Raw genomic sequence first — 18,149 nt, forward strand, 5'->3', positions numbered from 1 at the left:
ACGGCTCAAAGTTTGTTGTGTAAAATGTCTGGTTAAAAACTGAGGGGAAAAGCGTGTTAAAAAACATTCTGGGGCTCAAAGTTTTTTGTATGCCAGGGATCCATTGGCTAAGTTTTGAAGGGCACGCTGTGATTGGCTTGATTAAATTAACTCGTAAATAGCACTGCTCACTTCACACTATTGTTTTTTTTTACCCATGATTGCCTAGGAGGTCAGCTAAATCATTGGTTCTCAAAGTGGGGTCTGGGGACCCCCAGGGGTTCCAGGGGGTCCCCAGCTAAATGATAGTTATAGGAACCAAATGGACCCTGGGTATCTGTAACTCTGGCAGTGTACAAATAGGAGTATCCGTACATGATGGGACCAGGGAAAGTTGCTCAGTCAAATTTGTCCTTATTTTACATTTCAGCTATGGACACATCTGAACAAAACCTTCTCTTATGGCACAAGATCTTTTCAGATTGGGGTCAGCAGTGGCTAAATAGCAAATAGCCTACATATCAATTTGGGGGGCCTTAATGAAAATGTTAGAGAATCACTGTTATGCAGTTGTTCTCAAAGAGTGGGGTCCGACCTACAAGGCAAGCTCAAATGTGTTGCAAATGCAATAGGTTTCGAGCTTGTAGAGAAGATTTTATTTATTCTTTTTTATTTTATTTTATTTAATCATTTTTGAAATATTCAATCCTTCTATTCTAGAGGTCCCTGGCACTATGTTTTCCTATTGATTCCCATCATGGCCGAATCAATAATAATTTTCTCAATTCTGGGTGATTGACACTTGCAACTTAATTTCAAGTCATCAGATTGCGTTTAATGTCGCCCTCGCGTGGCGGTGTGTCCTTCACATGCATTTTTCTCTTCCATTTTTTTTACAACTCCATTTTAACACGGAAGTGTGTGTGACGCATAGAGGCTGCTCGCTGGCTACTGTACACATACGCGCACGAGCGTGCGCGTGCGGACACACACAGCTGCCAGTGCCTGCGGAACACAGATGTACGCACACACACACACACACACACACACACACACACACACAGTCATCGCCTCTCATTTATGGTTCAAAATAATACAGCAAGCGGCGATCTGGCTTTTTCTGTTCGGCTTTTTTAATGCATCTTTAAACCCCGGGTGGACGGATATACAAATGTACAGCAGGCTGTGGCTGTAATGTATCCTACATACAGATCAGAGCGATCATTTGTATGATCAGATGTCTGCAACATTGTAGCCGCTGCTGAGTCGCGTCTGAACGAACGCGCTACATTCAGCTGGAGGAGAGGAGAGCAGAGAAGAGGAGGAGACGCCGCGTGTTGGAATAATATTTTGTGATTTATATCTTTTTTGGGGGATTTTAATTGTTGCTTTTTTCCCCGATTCTTCCCAACTGAACCCTGGTCCGATCAGCAGCAGCAGCAGCAAGCGACACAACGCTTCTATAAAGGTTTGTTATGGGGATGATAATGTGGTGGGGCTTCGATCTCTAGGCTTGACGCTCCGATGTCGCCTGCCGAAAATAGCAGACCTACAAGCTCACTGTGAGCTTGTAGGTCTGCTATTTTCTCAAGTATAAATTATAGGCTATATAGGTCTACTGTGCTGTTTTTGTGTTATATGCATGACATGTTAAAATAAAATGAAAACAGTGCTGCAGTGATTATACAGGCAGCCGTGGTTGATGTCGGCTTTAAATGTCCCATTGTTGATAACATTATTGATTTGTTGGTGCACAGACAGAGTGACGTTAAGTGTCATTGTTTCTCCTTTTTTCTCGGCTTGCTAAAATTATGAATAAACCGCGATGTCTTGCGTCGGTTTGCCCCCAAACAAATGTGTCTGTCGTGGGGTTGTCAACAAAACAAGTCTTGCTAAATGAATGCATCTGGAGAGGAGCATGGAATTATATTATGAATATGTTTGTCGAATGAGCTAAGAGATACTCTTATTATAAGCTAGTCTTATAGTTGGTTGGTTTTACATTTTGAGCAGGCTATTTCCGTCGTGTTTTTGTGCCTTTTTATTTTATTTTATTTTGAGTCTGTCTCGTTATATATTAAGGTTCTCAACATTTTATGCCACAGGCTACACCTAACCGGTTGTGTTACAGAAGGAAGGCTGTGTCATCATCTCTACTTTTATTGATGCTGGTTGTTATGGGTGTTTTCAGAGGGCAGATATGGATGTTTTTAGATGTGTGAGTGGGTGTGTTATGGGTGCTTTTCTAGCTCAATGAGTGTGTGTGTGTGTGTGTGTGTGTGTGTGTGCGTGTGCGCGCGTGCGTGCGTGTGTGTGTGTGTGTGGGGGGGTGATATACCTGGCTGTATATGAGATGTATGGTGTTTTGTGTGACCCACTTATTATGCAGCTACAGTTCTCACTCCTTCCTCGAGATAGAATGTGGGAGCGCTTTGGTTCACAGCACATAATGAACTATAATAACCCTGGCAGAGCTAGGGCTGACAGTCTACTCTGCTGCTCTGCACACACCTACAGTACACCAGTAGCATATTCTAACCACTTATACCCTATCATATGGTTAACCGGAGTACCTCAGGGCATTATACTAGTGTCTTTTCAGTTTTCTCGCTCTCCATTAAATGTCTGTGCAGAAAATAGCCGATCTACAAGAGCTGGGGGGAGACCCTGTTACAGAAAGTCAACAACTCTCCTTTTACATTTTTTTATCCCTCGATTTTGTAACCCATTTTTCACCCGGTGCCAATTGCCTAAGATGTAATCCTGCAGCGCTGCTCTCCCTCTGCCAACCATGGGGAGAGCGCCAAACTGAGCTCATGCTTCCTTCAGTGCATGAAGAGTGAGCGGGCCGCTTCTTATCACCTGACAGGAGGAAGCTTCCCCAGTTGGACGTAGCGCGGGGAAGGAACACGTTATTCCAACCAGTTCCTTTACCCTCCATCAGGTGCCCCGGCTGGCCAGGGGGAGGAATCATAGATACCAGGATTACTGCATGTTTTGTGTGAGGGTATCTACCCTATGGGACACGGGTAGAACATGCAAACTCCACACAGAAAGGCCCTTTTGCCAACCCCGCCTATTAATAGGGCGTGGGTGCTGATGACACGGAGGAGAGAACACAGGCCTAGCGCCCGGCGGGAATCGAACACAGGACCTTCTAGCTTTGAGCTGACGACACTACCGACTGCGCCTCCGTGCCCCCATGCAATGATTGATGTCACAATATAGAGCTTTAACTTTTTAACAACAACGTTTTTATTTTAAGTACCTGCAGTGACAAATTCCCTTCCCCCAAACACAGGCCAATTGTTTAGGCGGTCCTTGAAATTAAAAAAATCACACCCAATGTGAAGTGAGCGGTGGCACGTTTTGCTATGGCAAAACGCTGAGGAAAAAGGCTACAGACTAACGACATATGACATCACTAGACAAACATGATGCTACGTACACACATTTTGCTATGGCAAAACGCTGAGGAAAAAGGCTACAGACTTACGACATATGACATCACTAGACAAACATGATGCTACGTACACACATTTTACTATGGCAAAACGCTGAGGAAAAAGGCTACGGACACACGCACAGCCACTTATAGGAGCGGTTTGCACCGCTCAAAAAGGTTGAGAACAACTGGTATTGTAATTGCATAGCAGACGTGAATACCAGCACTACCAGCTTCTGACGGTGTGACTTAAAAACCGGGTCGGGAAACGGTACTAAATGTGATGGAAGCGATTCCTAGTTCCTGCAGTGTTGGCTCTGGTTCCTCTGCTTCCCGGACCCCAACCCTAATGTCCTCCAGAAGAAACCCTAGAGACCCCTGCGGTGGTGGTGGTACAGGTACTTTAACCCTTCGCCACCGAGGGATGGGACGATACTCGCTATTATCGTTTAGCGCGATAAAAAACTCACAGTTAGCCCTATTCACGTCCCGCCCACTTAGCATCCCCCTGGTGCTGAAGTCACGTTTTGAAGGGGAAAACCCTACTATAAGCCTATAGAGAAATCGCAAATTTAATGCAATTTCCGAATAGTAAAGTATAAAATACGGCTAGCATGATCAAGAACACAAGATAGTAAAAGGCACAAAGCATTATAATTTACTTTACCGTTCGAAATAATGATTTGTTGGCTTTAAGTCCAGCTATTTCTGTTATAGTTTCCCCTTCTAAACTGATGTCAGCACCAGGAAGTTGCTAAGAAATTTGCTGAGTGGGCGGGCCGTGAATAGGGCTAATAATCGCCATCGTATCATGGAGATTTAAATTCATCGTGAAATTATCCTCCGTCCTGCACCTTTTATTTGCCGCGCTGCATATCTGTCCACTTAAAGGGATATTACACTTTCAAAAAACTTTTGGTCATTGTATGGTCTAATCAGGCTTGTATGAACACCCTGAACAGTTTTTAATTTGCTTCATTCAGTATTTAGATATTTGATGTAAATGTTACCAGCTCCAACACGCCCAGGCCCTCTCCACATACACACCCATTGTAACTTCAAACTCCATTTTAACCATGATAGATTAATTAAAAACACCCATTATTTTTTCTGGTGACTCATAATACCCTCCTAATACGTGAGCAGACCGTGTTTTTTCAATAACTTTTTTCATTTATTTTCAATAAAATATTATTGTATTTAATGTTTTCCATTTTCCCAAAGAATTATTAAAAATAAAAGAAAAAGGTTATTGAAAAAACACGGTCTGCTCACGTATTAGGAGGGTATTATGAGTCACCAGAAAAAATAATGGGTGTTTTTAATGAATCTATCATGGTTAAAATGGAGTTTGAAGTTACAATGGGTGTGTATGTGGAGAGGGCCTGGGCGTGTTGGAGCTGGTAACATTTACATCAAATATCTAAATACTGAATGAAGCAAATTAAAAACTGTTCAGGGTGTTCAGCCTGATTAGACCATACAATGACCAAAAGTTTTTTGAAAGTGTAATATCCCTTTAAAAGGTCCACGGACCTCTAAATAACGTACTTGTCTTGATACAGTCTTTTTTTCACTCTGTAACAAATCTCTGCCAAAAAATAGCCGGCTCTGATCTACCAGCTTACAACGTGTGTCGTGTTGCGACGCATTGTGAGCTTGTAGATCTGCAATTATTTTGGCAAATGTTCCGACCCAGGATAATGGATGTTGGGGATATTTTGATTGTCGCGATAATATCGTAAATCGCAATTTCTTTGGTCACAATAATCGTGACATGAAATGTTCATATCGCCCCATCCCTAGTGCCACCTCAGTACCATAAGTATCGTCATTAGCTGCTTTTAAAGGCTGCATTACTGTAATGTGGTGTCATTTTCTGAGCTTGCCCGACTGTTCCAGCTGTTATTAATTTATTATGTGTTATTATCTATTCACCCACACTTGGTTATTTTCCTCGCTGACGGAGAATCTACATATTTCAATATTTCTTTTAGGTTTCTTTTGTAAATGAACGGCTCGTCCCTAGTGTTACTGTATGTATTTGGCCGAATAGCTTGTGATATTTGATTTGTCCATATCGCCCATTTCAACCCATTAAAACCAGGAAAGCGTCGGTCATTTTAGATTTGTATTTATTGATATGTTTATTTGAGAGGGACACTGCATAACATTTATACATTCAAACCAATAAACACATCTCAATAAAAGCAAAAAAAACAAAAAAAAACAAAACAAAAAAAAAAACAAAGAATACAGAATAATTATAACACAAAGAGCACGTACATCACATCAACATCACATCAGGCCAGACAAATGAATGAACGTAGAGGGAAAACAAAACAAAAAAACAGTCACCCCACTCCTGGTTCCACCATCAGGTAGGAAAGGTCATTACCCTTGACATACTGAATAAAACTTCCCCATATTTTCTCAAATAACTCTTGTTTATTTTTGAGAGTGTAAGTAATTCTTTCTAAAGGAAGGCATAAAGACAGTTCCTTAAACCACTTAGCGATACTAGGTTTCCCTGTCTTTTTCCATAAATGTAGTTTTTACTATGGTGAAAGAATTGGACATGCCCCTCTTTCCATGCCATACCTGCGGGCAGCATTCAAGAGAATTGCCTTGTCCAAACTCTCCTTAACTTGAATGCAGGATCTTATGTTGAAAGAATTTCCCTCTCTATTTAAGAAGGAATTCATGCCGTTACGCCACATCTCGTACTGACTTGATTATGTTTAGTTCAGTGTGGTTTCACACACCAAAAAGGTCTGCTATTTTTGGTGCTTCCACCAAAAGGCCCTTTTGGAAATTTCAGACCCTGCCTCTCTAACATTCTCTGCACGTCTCTGACAAAGACGGACATGTCCCCACTGTACACAGAAAACCATCCTATCGATGGGGGCGGGGCAGTTTGTTTGCAGCAATGGCTGAGGGGACAAAACTCCTGCTAAAACAAACCTTTTTCCACTTCAAGGTATTATTGAACACACATAGGGTAGACCCTCCAGAAAAATGCAGGCAAAAATCCTTGATTTTGCGATGAAATGTGCAGGGTTTTATGTGATTTTATACACGGGAATTGCACACAGTTGCGAAATATGCAAAAAGTTGCGAAATATGCAACATGCAACATTTGCGGAAAGTTGCGAAATATGCAAAAAGTTGTAAATTACGCGGATTATGCGAAAAGATGCGAAAACAAGGGTTTATGTGATTTTATGCTGTGAAATATGCAGGTAGTTGGCATAACGATATGTGGAGAAGGAATAGGAATACAAAATAATTTGCTTCTCTCTCTCTCTCCCTGTGTGTGTGTGTGTGTGTGTGTGTGTGTGTGTGTGTGTGTGTGTGTGTGTGTGTGTGTGTGTGTGTGTGTGTGTGTGTGTGTGTGTGTGTGTGTGTGTGTGTGTGTGTGTGTGTGTGTGTGTGTCATGTGTTTAATTTATTCAGTTCACTTTTATTCTGTTCTGTGTGTCTGTGCGCGTTGCATTGCTGCACCCTACGGTTATGTCTTTGCAGTTGTTGTGAAATACCGGACTACCGGAGGCTTGTTGAGATAAGCATACACTCATTGTCCCTTGCTATCTGCGTTAGCGTACATGCATAAACACGCGGCTAACACATTGCAAAAATATTCCTCACTTTGAAATGCTCTGTAGTCTCACATGCGATTACACCATAGCCTACTGTAGCTGCCTGCCTGATATTCAGTTTCGAAATCACACTAAAGAATGCCACATAGAAGTTTCTGAAACACTTGCGGTTGTGAGCAACAGCACGGTTTGGTATCGTTTCTGTTGGCAGCCAGTCAAAGCCTGAATCTTGTTTCCGGCATTTGGCATTTAAGCGTATGTTTTTGTGTTTTTGTTTTTGCATGTCTGTCTAGATTTTGGAGTCGAGTGCTTCTGTTGATCTAGTCCAGTGGTTCTCAACCTTTTCAGGCCGCGACCCCCAAAATAATCATATTTGAACTGGGGACACCCCCACCCTGACGAGCACTTGTTGAGTTGTAAGACGTGAGGCATTACATTTTGTTTAACACGGTTCTATTGTGAAAATAGCAGATCTACATGCTAATAACGCCTCGCAACGCGAGCCGTTGTGAGCATGTAGATCGGCTATTTTCACAATTTCTGCCTCTAATGTTTGACAATATGGATAATGTATTTTTTTATTTTATTTTAGAGATATTATAAGGGTCTTAAAGTCCTTAAATTGTCACTTTAGAAATGTGCAGATATCCTCTGTACACACATACTGGTAGGGATGGGACGATATGAAAATGTCATGTTATTGTGACCAAAGAAATTGCGATTTGCAATATTATCGTGATAATCAAAATACCCCCAACATGCATCATCCTGGGGCGGTACATTTGCCAAAAAATAGCAGATCTACAAGTTTGTAGATCGGCTATTTTTCGACAAAGAGATTTGGTAGAGATGTTATGTCCAGGTTCGTTTTAACAGTTATAGAGGGCTTAAATGTTACCCGATATGCAGCTTGTCAAATAAAAGGTGAATTGATCCCAGTGCATGACGGAGGATCATTTCACGATAAATTTTAATCTCCACGATACGATTATTGTGAGTGTTTCTTATCAAGATAATAACTATTATCATCCCATCCCCAGTCCTAGATTTTTTTGATTGATATCTTTATTGATCATGAAACAAAACACATGTCCGTACATCTGACCCACCATAATCAAAAGCATAACGCCAAAAAGCTTACAGCTTGTTTACATTGGAGTCCTCAGATGGCAGAGGATGGCTGTGTGAACTTGAAGGTGGTCTCTGTGGAGCGACCGCGTATTTCCCGGTGAACCTGAGCGCAACGGTGGGGGCGCGGGAGTGTGGGGAACACACACCACTGACTATTGCCGATGGTGGAGAGATTATATAGCTTTATGTAATGAGAGGCACTCTTGCCGATTTCGTAAGAGACTCGTCGCCAATTGCAAGATATTTAAAAGTTATTTAATTGGGGCCATGATGATAACCTCTTCTTCCCACTACTAGACTAAGGATTTATATTGTCTGTGTTATTGTTTACAACCACAATTATTCACGTGTGGCAAGATCGCGATTCCACTAGTTTTACTAGGCCAGTGTAGGCTTAGAAGCTTTTCAGAAGTTAATTTAATGTTTTCCATTTTATGATTTCCTTTATCCTCATCTAATCTTGCGCTAATGCACGCAACTGTTTTCGCCAGGTTTTAGGGCCCGGTAGGCTTTTCAGAAGTTAATTTAATGTTTTCCATTTAATGATTTCCTTTAAAGTCATCTTGTGCTAATGCACGCAACTGTTTTCACCAGGTTTTAAGGTCTTATTTTAGTTGTTTCTCATAAGCTTGCGACCCTCCTCGCCCCATCGGCCCCCACCGTTGCGCACAGGTTCACCGGGAAATACGCGGTCGCCTCTGTGGAGGGGGCGGGGCAGGTGATCTGGGTCACTGACGGACCCTTGCCCTCGGCGGTCAGAATGATTGCTAGCTCGATGGTTGTTTGACGCCATCAGTTTCAGAAGATGGTCTTGACTTCCACTCTTGCTACTTGTAGGGAACGACATATTGGGGGCTGTCATCTAGGGATGCGACGATACGCAATATTATCGTTTATCGTGATAAAAAACACTCATGATAATCGTAAACGTGGAGATTTAATTTATCGTGATATCGTCCTCCGTCATGCACTGGGATCAATTCACCTTTAATTTGCCGAGCTGCATATCCGGTACCACTTAAACCCTCTATAATTGGTAAAAGGTACTTATAATATACGTACTTGATAGTCTTTTTTCCCCTCTCTATCAAATGTCTTTGCCAAAAAATAGCCGATCTACAAGCTCGCAACACAACGCATCGCATAGATCTGCTATTTTTTGGCAAATGTTTCGCCCCAGGATAATGGATTTTGATTTTCGCGATGATATTGTAAATCGGGATATCTTGTGTCACAATAATCGTGATATGACATTTTCATATCGTCCCATCCGTGGTCATCTTCTTCCCCATGAGCTTGTAAATCTGCTATTTTCACCGTTAGCCATTATTGAAACGCAGCGGCTGTGTAATTGTAATTTCATAATATACAGTATTTGTCTTTTGACATGAAGTGGCAGTAAAAGTCTCCAAAAACAGATACTCAAATAAAATGCAGATGAATCGCTAAACAAGAGTAACCTTTTCTAGCACCGAGAAAGCAACCAACCAACTGAAGACAGGTTTAAACCAAGGCAATAACTAATGTGCTCATTATTCAAAGATGAACTCATCTCAAGCTGTGCCGGGGTTAAGATTTAATAACAAACATCATGAGAGCAATGTTCACGGTGTTTGGATCAGCTCACCTCTATCTCCTGGTTACCTCACTTCGTTGGGATAATCCTTTGGTAAGATTTAATAATGGCAAACATCATGACACCAATTTTCAGGGTGTTTTTTATTTTTATTTTTATATATATATATTTTTTTTTCAGTCAGTTCTTTCTTTCTTTCTTTCTTTCTTTCTTTCTTTCTTTCTTTCTTTCTTTCTTTCTTTCTCTCTTTCTTTCTCCCTGCCTAGGGCTGTCACGGTCCGTCTTGACATTTCTTTTTTATTGACTTGAGTAAAAGTAAAAAAATAATGGCAAAAAGAGCAGACTAAGTACAGTGAAAGGTCAAGTTTATTAAGTATTGACTGTTCAAGTGGTTCAATATCTGAAAACCCACATTAACATGAATCCAAAATATACTGATGATTGTGCTGTCAAACGATGAAACTATATGGAATCTATGAACAGGCTGCTTCATCTCTCTCTACGGGTTCCTTGGAATGAAAACGTTGTAAACAATAATTGCACAGGGCAGATATAATGACAAGATATTGAAAACAGTATTGAATATTTTCACTATTATTCTACGGATGAATTCATACAGATGGATGGGAACGACTCTGACGACGATTATGCAACACAATTGCGAGCATGTCAAATAATTGCATTCAGGCGATTATGTAATAATCGTGACAGGCCTACTAATATCCCAGACGCTGCTGTTCTTCTGAACAGCCACTGATCCGTCACAATATTCACAATCAGATCTAATGTCACAGCACATGTTTGCAGGTGTAAGGAAGTGGGTCACATTCTTTTTTCGTAACAGCAATAAACAGGACCAATTATTGTCACTGTCAGGAAGAAACCTCGTATCTCCAAGTTTCAAATTTGTATGTTTTTTTCCCCGAAAAGTAAAGCCCTGCTTCAGCATACAAGGCGGTCGCACAAAAGTAGTGAAAACAGCAGATCTACAAGCACACAACGCCTCGCGGTGCGAGGCGTTGTGTCACTAGTTTAGTTCATTTTTTAAATGATAAATACAAAACAAACGGTTTTGGACATACAAGGTTTCCTACCCGACAACGACGTTATATGAACATTAATTTGACAATGGATGAAGTGCTTCTTTAATAGCTAAATTACTTTGCTTTTTCTTTTTTTCTTTTTGCCTGTAAGGACACGCCCAAAATAGGGTTGCCAGATTGAAGGTGGATTTTGCCTATCAATTGATGACACCTTGATGGACAATTTCTCTCTTCACTATTTTTGTCTCCAATGAGGTCTTGAGTCTTTTTCACTTTTCAGAATGCAAATTTTCCATAGGCGGAGGTCTTTTTCAATCCTCTTTTCCCTAGTAAGTGATCATAGCATTACAATTTGGCAAGAGAAATTAGATGTTTTACACTGCATTTGTGAATTTTCAGGGGTTAGCTTACATTTGGTGGGTCAAGAGTAGCCACAATCATTTTAGTTTTGTGTCCACAACTGTTCCAATTTGGGCATGCATTTTAGGCGGATTTTTCCCCTGGACCCCCCTGGGGTTCAAGTGGTTAAGACAATTGCTTTTTTGACCAAGTTAAAAAAGAAAAGAAAAAAAGGATGGTAGTAGCCATGTGGAAAGTGTTCATAAGTGTGGTGTTAAAGCATGCTATAGCTGCCACTGTGTGACATCTGTTATCTTGGTGGTGGGGGTGGGGGGGGTGCTATGTAAATCTGTCCAGTCGGACGGAGCCTGGAGGCTCTCACTGGCGTCGTAATGGACCTGCTGCGCCGTTGTGTGTATGTGCTCGTCACCAATCTGGCTAACCATCGTCAAAGAAAGGGTCGGTCCTTTTCACTTGCAGGGCATAGAAGTCTGTCATCGAGAGACTAGCGTGTCACAAATAAACCCACAGGCCTTACTTCCTCTGTGGGCTGCTGGGTGGAGGGGGAGGGGGAGATGTGATCAAGACCTTCTGAACGTCCGCAGAACTGTAGCTGTTCACGCTGTGTAATAATAGGAAATGGAACTAGACAATAAAAAGACTGTGTGTGTGTGTTGTGTGTTGTGTGTGTGTGTGTGTGTGTGTGTGTGTGTGTGTGTGTGTGTGTGTGTGTGTGTGTGTGTGTGTGTGTGTGTGTGTGTGTGTGTGTGTGTGTGTGTGTGTGTGTGTGTGTGTGTGTGTGTGTTGATTGCATAGTGAAGTTGTGATTCATGGCTTGAAGCAGGTAACACGGTGGACAGTTAACATACATCACTGCTTCACCACCCCCACACACACACACACACACACACACGCACACGCACTCGCACACACACACGCGGCTACCATACATCAGGTGCGTAGAAATGCCAGCTCAGCTGAAATGGACGGATGGATTTTGCTGCCCGCAATCTATGGTTGATGATGTCATTAGTGCTGTCGGTGGTGTCACTGGTTGATGATGTCATTAGTGCTGTCGGTAGTGTCACTGGTTGATGATGTCATTAGTGCTATCGCGGTGTGGGAGAGTGTTTTTTGCAGGTCTTTCAGTCCGAGTGTATCAAAAAGGCAACTGGGTTAAGGCAGTGGAAGCTTGTGATTGGCTGCACGGAGGAGCCGAAAGTCGGGGGACGGAGATACATCTAAACCTAACTTTAGCCCTAACGATTTTATCGTGATAATCAAAATATGCTCAAAACTTAAAGGGGAACTAGGCAAGTCTGTGTGTACAAAAACACATTCCCCCCTCCCCCTCCCCTCTATGCAGCCATCAAACAGGTAGTTGTGGGCTCTCCTGAAAGGCGAGAACACTATGTTATCCTCATTATTTATATAGTGAGTTCCGCCGCATATTTCTGCCGCAGACAGTACAAAGCCCTTACCCAAATGCGGCGCAATTGGTGGAAATAAATCTGGGAGTGGCGTTAGCTGGAGTATTGGTTGAGCTTCACATGACAGTTAGCACGCTGAAGTGAGGTCAGACTTAGTGAGATTCGTCGGTTATCTCCATATATGGAGGGATGTGTTGGTTATCTCCATATCTGGAGATTCAACCTTCAACGATTTTGACATCTTGTTACTAATCTGTCGGTAGATAATGCCGGTCTTATATAAGGGTCATTTGTGTACGGTGTGATGTCATACTGATGTCAGCAGTGTGACAGGAGATAATCTCCCGATTAGGGAGTCTTACTGGTTTATATATAGTGAGTTCCGTCGCAGACAGTATAAAGGCAGTTATTTATATGGTGATTTCCGTCGCAGACAGTACAAAGGCAGGGCCCTTAGCCAATGAGGTGCAATTGAGGTGTTCAAAATCTGGGAGTGGTGTTAGCTGGAGTATTGGTTGAGCTTCACATGACAGTTAGCAGTGAGTTCCGCTGCAGACAGTTCAAAGGCGAAACACTATATGGTTTTGTCATTATTTCTGCCGCATATCGTGTTCCGTTAGCCAATGAGGCACAATTGGTGGAAACAAATCTGGGAGTGGTGTTAGCGGGAGTATTGGTCGAGCTTCACATGACAGTTAGCACGCTGCAGAGTATAGTCACAAGCGAGCCCACACTGTTTCGTAGGAACAGTATTTCTAGTTGTCTTTGATGTTTCATTGATAAGAGAGATCACTAACGAGCACTTGACACTTTTATGGCCCAATCAATTAACTCAGTATACAAGCCCTTTGAACTTCAAAGGGAGCAATTAAGAGCTCTGGCCAGCTCCCCCAGACAAAAACGTCCCAAGGGATGAATGTCAACATAAACAGTGGAACAGAACCAAAATACAGCCAGGGGGATGTGTCTTTCTGCAAGGAAACACCCCGGCACAATAATATAGTGGCTGATAAAGGGAAATGTATATAAATGACAATTTTGTTTAACCAATTGAACCCCCAGCCTCCCTATTCTGGGGGGAAAGTTTGGCGCAAATAGTGCATTCTACCACTTTTTCGAGTCACGTGTTCAAATACTGGATTCTGATTGGCTAAATTCCGGAGGTTATGAGAGGACAACTGCCGCAAAGTTGTGTGTCCGAGATCAATGCGCCTCAGTGTACATCCGGGGACTTCAGGAGGTAGTCCCCCAACCAACAAATGAAGGTCGCAGCGGTCCTATGTTTACTAACGTGCGTACTATCGTCGCCGATTTATTTGGATCCAATGCAATCCGCCAACTTTAAAGCCCCTTTTCTCTGAACCTATGCCTTTCTGGAAGCGAACAGCCTCTATTTACGGCCGGAACGGTGCTTTTAACTGACGTTAGCTTAGCTGTAAGCTAGACGCATGGATTAGTATGGAGTTGGCGCCATCTGTTGGTGAGTAGAAGATGTTGTTGGTGGAACTATCTGATGTCTCGCGGAAGTTTTATAGGCAATAATGATTGTAACTTAAGATCCTTGCAAGTTACAACTATGTGTTTTCTTTCATGTATACGGGAAAAAGTGGTAGAAAAGCTATTTACCACTCGGGGTCGGACATTATGCTCTCATAATGTCCTGAGTGAGTGTGTTATCGGACTCGGCTGCGCCTCGTCCGATAACACCCTCACTGCGGACATTATGAGAGCATAATGTCCTCTCACTCGGGGTAAATTGCTTACTTTACAAGCACACAACCCATTGCAACGCAACACGTTCTAAGAGAGCTGCTATTTTTGAGCGGTGCTAAGTTCTGCTAACCGCTCCTACGTCTGGCTTTGTGTGTAGGTCCGGTCCCTATGTGCGTATGAGCGTCCGTATGAGCTCGAGACTTGCATCACACGAGACTAATGTAATTGAAAGTACGCAGAGGCCGACATCACCACAGCTGATGTCACGGACAGAGCGGCCCACACAAGGAGACATGAACGTGTTGTATGTTTGCTACCATGCGAAGTGAGCACCGCTCACATCGCACCGGTGCGAATTTTGAATAGCCAACACATAAATGGATAAAGTGGTTACAATGACTGTGACGCTGTATTAATTGGAACCCCTCCAAGTACCCCTGGGGGTCCCCGGTCCCCACTTTGAGAACCACTGCCTTAGACACCTCAATAAAATAATGTGTGTGGACATTTGTCTTCTTTCATTTTCCTGAGCCGATACAAAAATATTATTTGTTCACAAGCTGGTCCAGCTGGCTCTCGTTGACTTCAATGCATTCCATCCAACTTCCGGCTCCAAGTCTGTTGCATTGCACCCCAGGTGCGTCAATGGCGAATGCCTGGTTTCGATAAAACACGTTTTTAAATAAGTTCCTTGTATCCTACAAGGAAGAGTTCCCAAGCTGAACAGCATGACGTTAAATGACTCTGCAGCAACTACATCTGGCTGTGTTATGTAATATAACCAAACACTGTTCTCTCATTGCCAACCTTGAGAAGGTTTTATATAAGTAGTCATGAATGGCATATTATTATTATATTCAGTGATGTTGCTAGGTTTTCAATGTAATGGTTCCCGGGACCCACAGGTGGTCATTCAAAAGGGTCCCAGAATTATGTTATGGGTCCCGCGACGACACACACATTATGTATCAACGGTGAAAACATCAAAAAGGACTTTAATTTAAACAAATAGTGGCAAGTAGCTACTTTTATGTAGTTAATAAAGGACAGTAACAAACTGCGAGGACGCACGCACGGACGGACGGACGCACAGACGGACGGAGACGAAAACATACTCTCCCCCATGCCTTCGGCTGGTGGAGACAATGAAACCAGAAATAACCATGCATACAATGATTGGACTCATCCAGTGAGATAGATAGAAGTGACTGTATAGCCTTTCAACTAATTATGACAGTACATCTTCATTATATTCTGCCCTATGAAAGCTCTGAGCTAATAAAAAATCACACCCGTGTGAACTGAGCGGTGGTTTACCCATCCCCCCCCCCCCCCCCCCCCCCCCCCCCTGTGTGTGTGTGTGTGTGTGTGCGTGTGTGTGTGTGCCTGGCCTGGCCTGAAAACAGCGCCCCTACCTTAACATGTGTGGTCATAAAAGGTACTACACCACAGGCTTGAGGCTACATACAGACCCACCCACCCACATACATACATACATACATACCTACACACACGGCCACGCTATGGAGACGGTGTGACCACCGCTCAAAAACAGGCGAGATAATTAGAAATATGGCAGTGGTAAGACTGATCCCATGGGGGTCTGTCTATCTGCCTGTCTGTCTGTCTGTCTGTATGTCCACAGCCTGTTATTATGCTGGAAGACTTGATGAAAATAGATGTAGCAATTTAATTAACTTATAGAGTGTGCTGATGTAGGCTCTGTATGTAAAATTACAGTTTCCCCTCCCCCACATGTAGCTAATAACAACCCTTCTTTGGTAATGAATGTACAGAGAATACTAATATACTAATAACGCAGAAATGCAATACTGGGACCCATATTTGCGTCACAGGCAAACAAATGTATGGGTTGCGCATAGCCTTTTTAATGTTCTTTTTATATTCTTTTTTAAATAATAAAGAAATTATGCAAATGATTTATTATTTCTATTTTCACTATTTTTGAATTAGGTTTTTAGTGGTTAATTCATAATGTGTTTTTGTACTTTTGGGTCCCAGCGAGACACCAAATTATTTTAGTTTTTTTGTCTAAGCTGAAAACGTTTGGGGACTACACTACAAGTTAACAAAAGTAATTGCTTTAGCTGAAGTACTCAAAAGTACATGCTTTTAAAAATGCTTAATTGCAAGCACAAGTAAAAGTAGAAGAACATCTTCTTTATATATATCATTGCTTTGCTTAAATCTTTTCACAATGAATGTATAGCTTCTTGTAACTCTCTCTAATCACATGCACTCTGTGCGCTAACGTGCTTTCTTGTAGAACCCCTATGCCAGGGGTTCCCAAACCTTTTTGGCTCAGGGCACCCCTATAAATATTTGTTTTAATCAGAGGCACCGCTACATTATATTCATAATTTTCACTCCCAGCACTTTATATTTATGCCATATTTTAATATTACCTTTAGCATAACAGTATATGAACTAACTATTATTTGAATCAGTTGTTACATTTTTTGTTTGCCATTTTTCTCCCTGCGATTATGTTGTAAGGAACATGTTGAGATAATAACCATTTTGGTTAGAACTGACTGAAAGTAACTTTGTACTTCTAGTTTAAAATGACACAACATATTTATTTAAGTGCATCACGGCACCCCAGGGGGCCCCGGCACCCACTTTGAAAACCCCTGCCCTGTGCCATACAAAGCCTGTAGATTAGAAACACCTATAGAAACAATGAATCGGATCATCGACTGCCATTGTCATCTTTTATTTAAACCCCACGCACGCACGCACGCACGCACGCACGCACGCACGCACGCACGCACGCACGCACGCACGCACGCACGCACGCACGCACGCACGCACGCACACACACACACACACACACACACACACACACACACACACACACACACACACACACACACACACACACACACACTCACATCAGCAGGGCATTGTCTATCTCTCGATACTTGCTGAGATCAGCAAATTCATTCACTTAAAGTCTGTTGTCGCAGAACAAACAGACTACATCTCTCTGCTTTCAAGAGCTCACTGTTGAAACCACTTGACTTGACTGCACAGGAAGAACATAACACATATCGTGCAGCTCCAAAACAATATTTGACCACAACTGTCTGTCTCTCTCTCTCTCTCTCTCTGTCTCTGTCTCTCTCTCTCTCTCTCTCTCTCTCTCTCTCTCTCTCTCTCTCTCTCTCTGTGTGCGTGCGCGCACGCGCGTGCACGCTACTCCTCTACATCTCGGATCAAAAAATTGTACTTTTACTCCTCTACGTTTATTTATTTGAAAACTTTAGTTACTAGTTACTTTGCCGATATAAATATAGATTATATTATAAAACATACATTAATCACAACGCGTCGCAAGGCATTGTAAGCTTGTAGATCTTCACATTTTGTACTTTCACTTTTGGTACTTTAAGTATATTTTGATGCCAATACTTTCATACTTTTTTCTCAAGTACCCATTCCCATTGAAATGCATTGGCTGAATCAGCTAATCAGCTGGCAACCATACTTTGGTGTGAACGTGCCCTAACAGAGTATCAATATATTGCAGTACTGACTTTTAAGCCCTTTGCACACAGGACAGTTGCGTTCTTTTCGTTTGCGGCATGAATAAAACGTATTGGATTCGGTGTGCAATGCCGTGCGGAATCGGCGCTGCGGATCCCAAAAGGAGTCATAAAAGGAGTGATGAGTTTTTTACCGCCTGCGACAAGACGCACAAATCGAACTGGGTTCGAACGAGAAAAAAACGCACGGCCGCAGCCACTCGTCGCACGACGGCTAATTCGGATCCGGTGTGCATGAGGTCGTAGAGAATCTTTGTTTTCTTTAAAAAAAAATGAAATTGTCCGTTTTATCCGTGCGGATAAACGCGCCTGTGTGCAAAGGGCT

The 18,149-nt window shown here is 42.3% G+C and overlaps 1 protein-coding gene across 1 annotated transcript in view; it reads left to right on the forward strand.

Moving 5' to 3' along the window:
- Positions 1-1,392: 1,392 nt before the first annotated feature.
- Positions 1,393-18,149, forward strand: part of marchf8 (membrane-associated ring finger (C3HC4) 8) — a gene marked incomplete at its 3' end in the record, with an annotated part of 218,951 nt that continues 202,194 nt past the window's right edge. The window contains exon 1 of the mRNA XM_080740262.1: positions 1,393-1,447. The remainder of the gene's footprint in view (positions 1,448-18,149) is intronic.

The sequence above is a fragment of the Nannobrachium achirus genome (genome assembly GCF_963921795.1).
Source record: "Nannobrachium achirus genome assembly, chromosome: 13".
In the NCBI taxonomy this organism is placed as follows: domain Eukaryota; kingdom Metazoa; phylum Chordata; class Actinopteri; order Myctophiformes; family Myctophidae; genus Nannobrachium; species Nannobrachium achirus.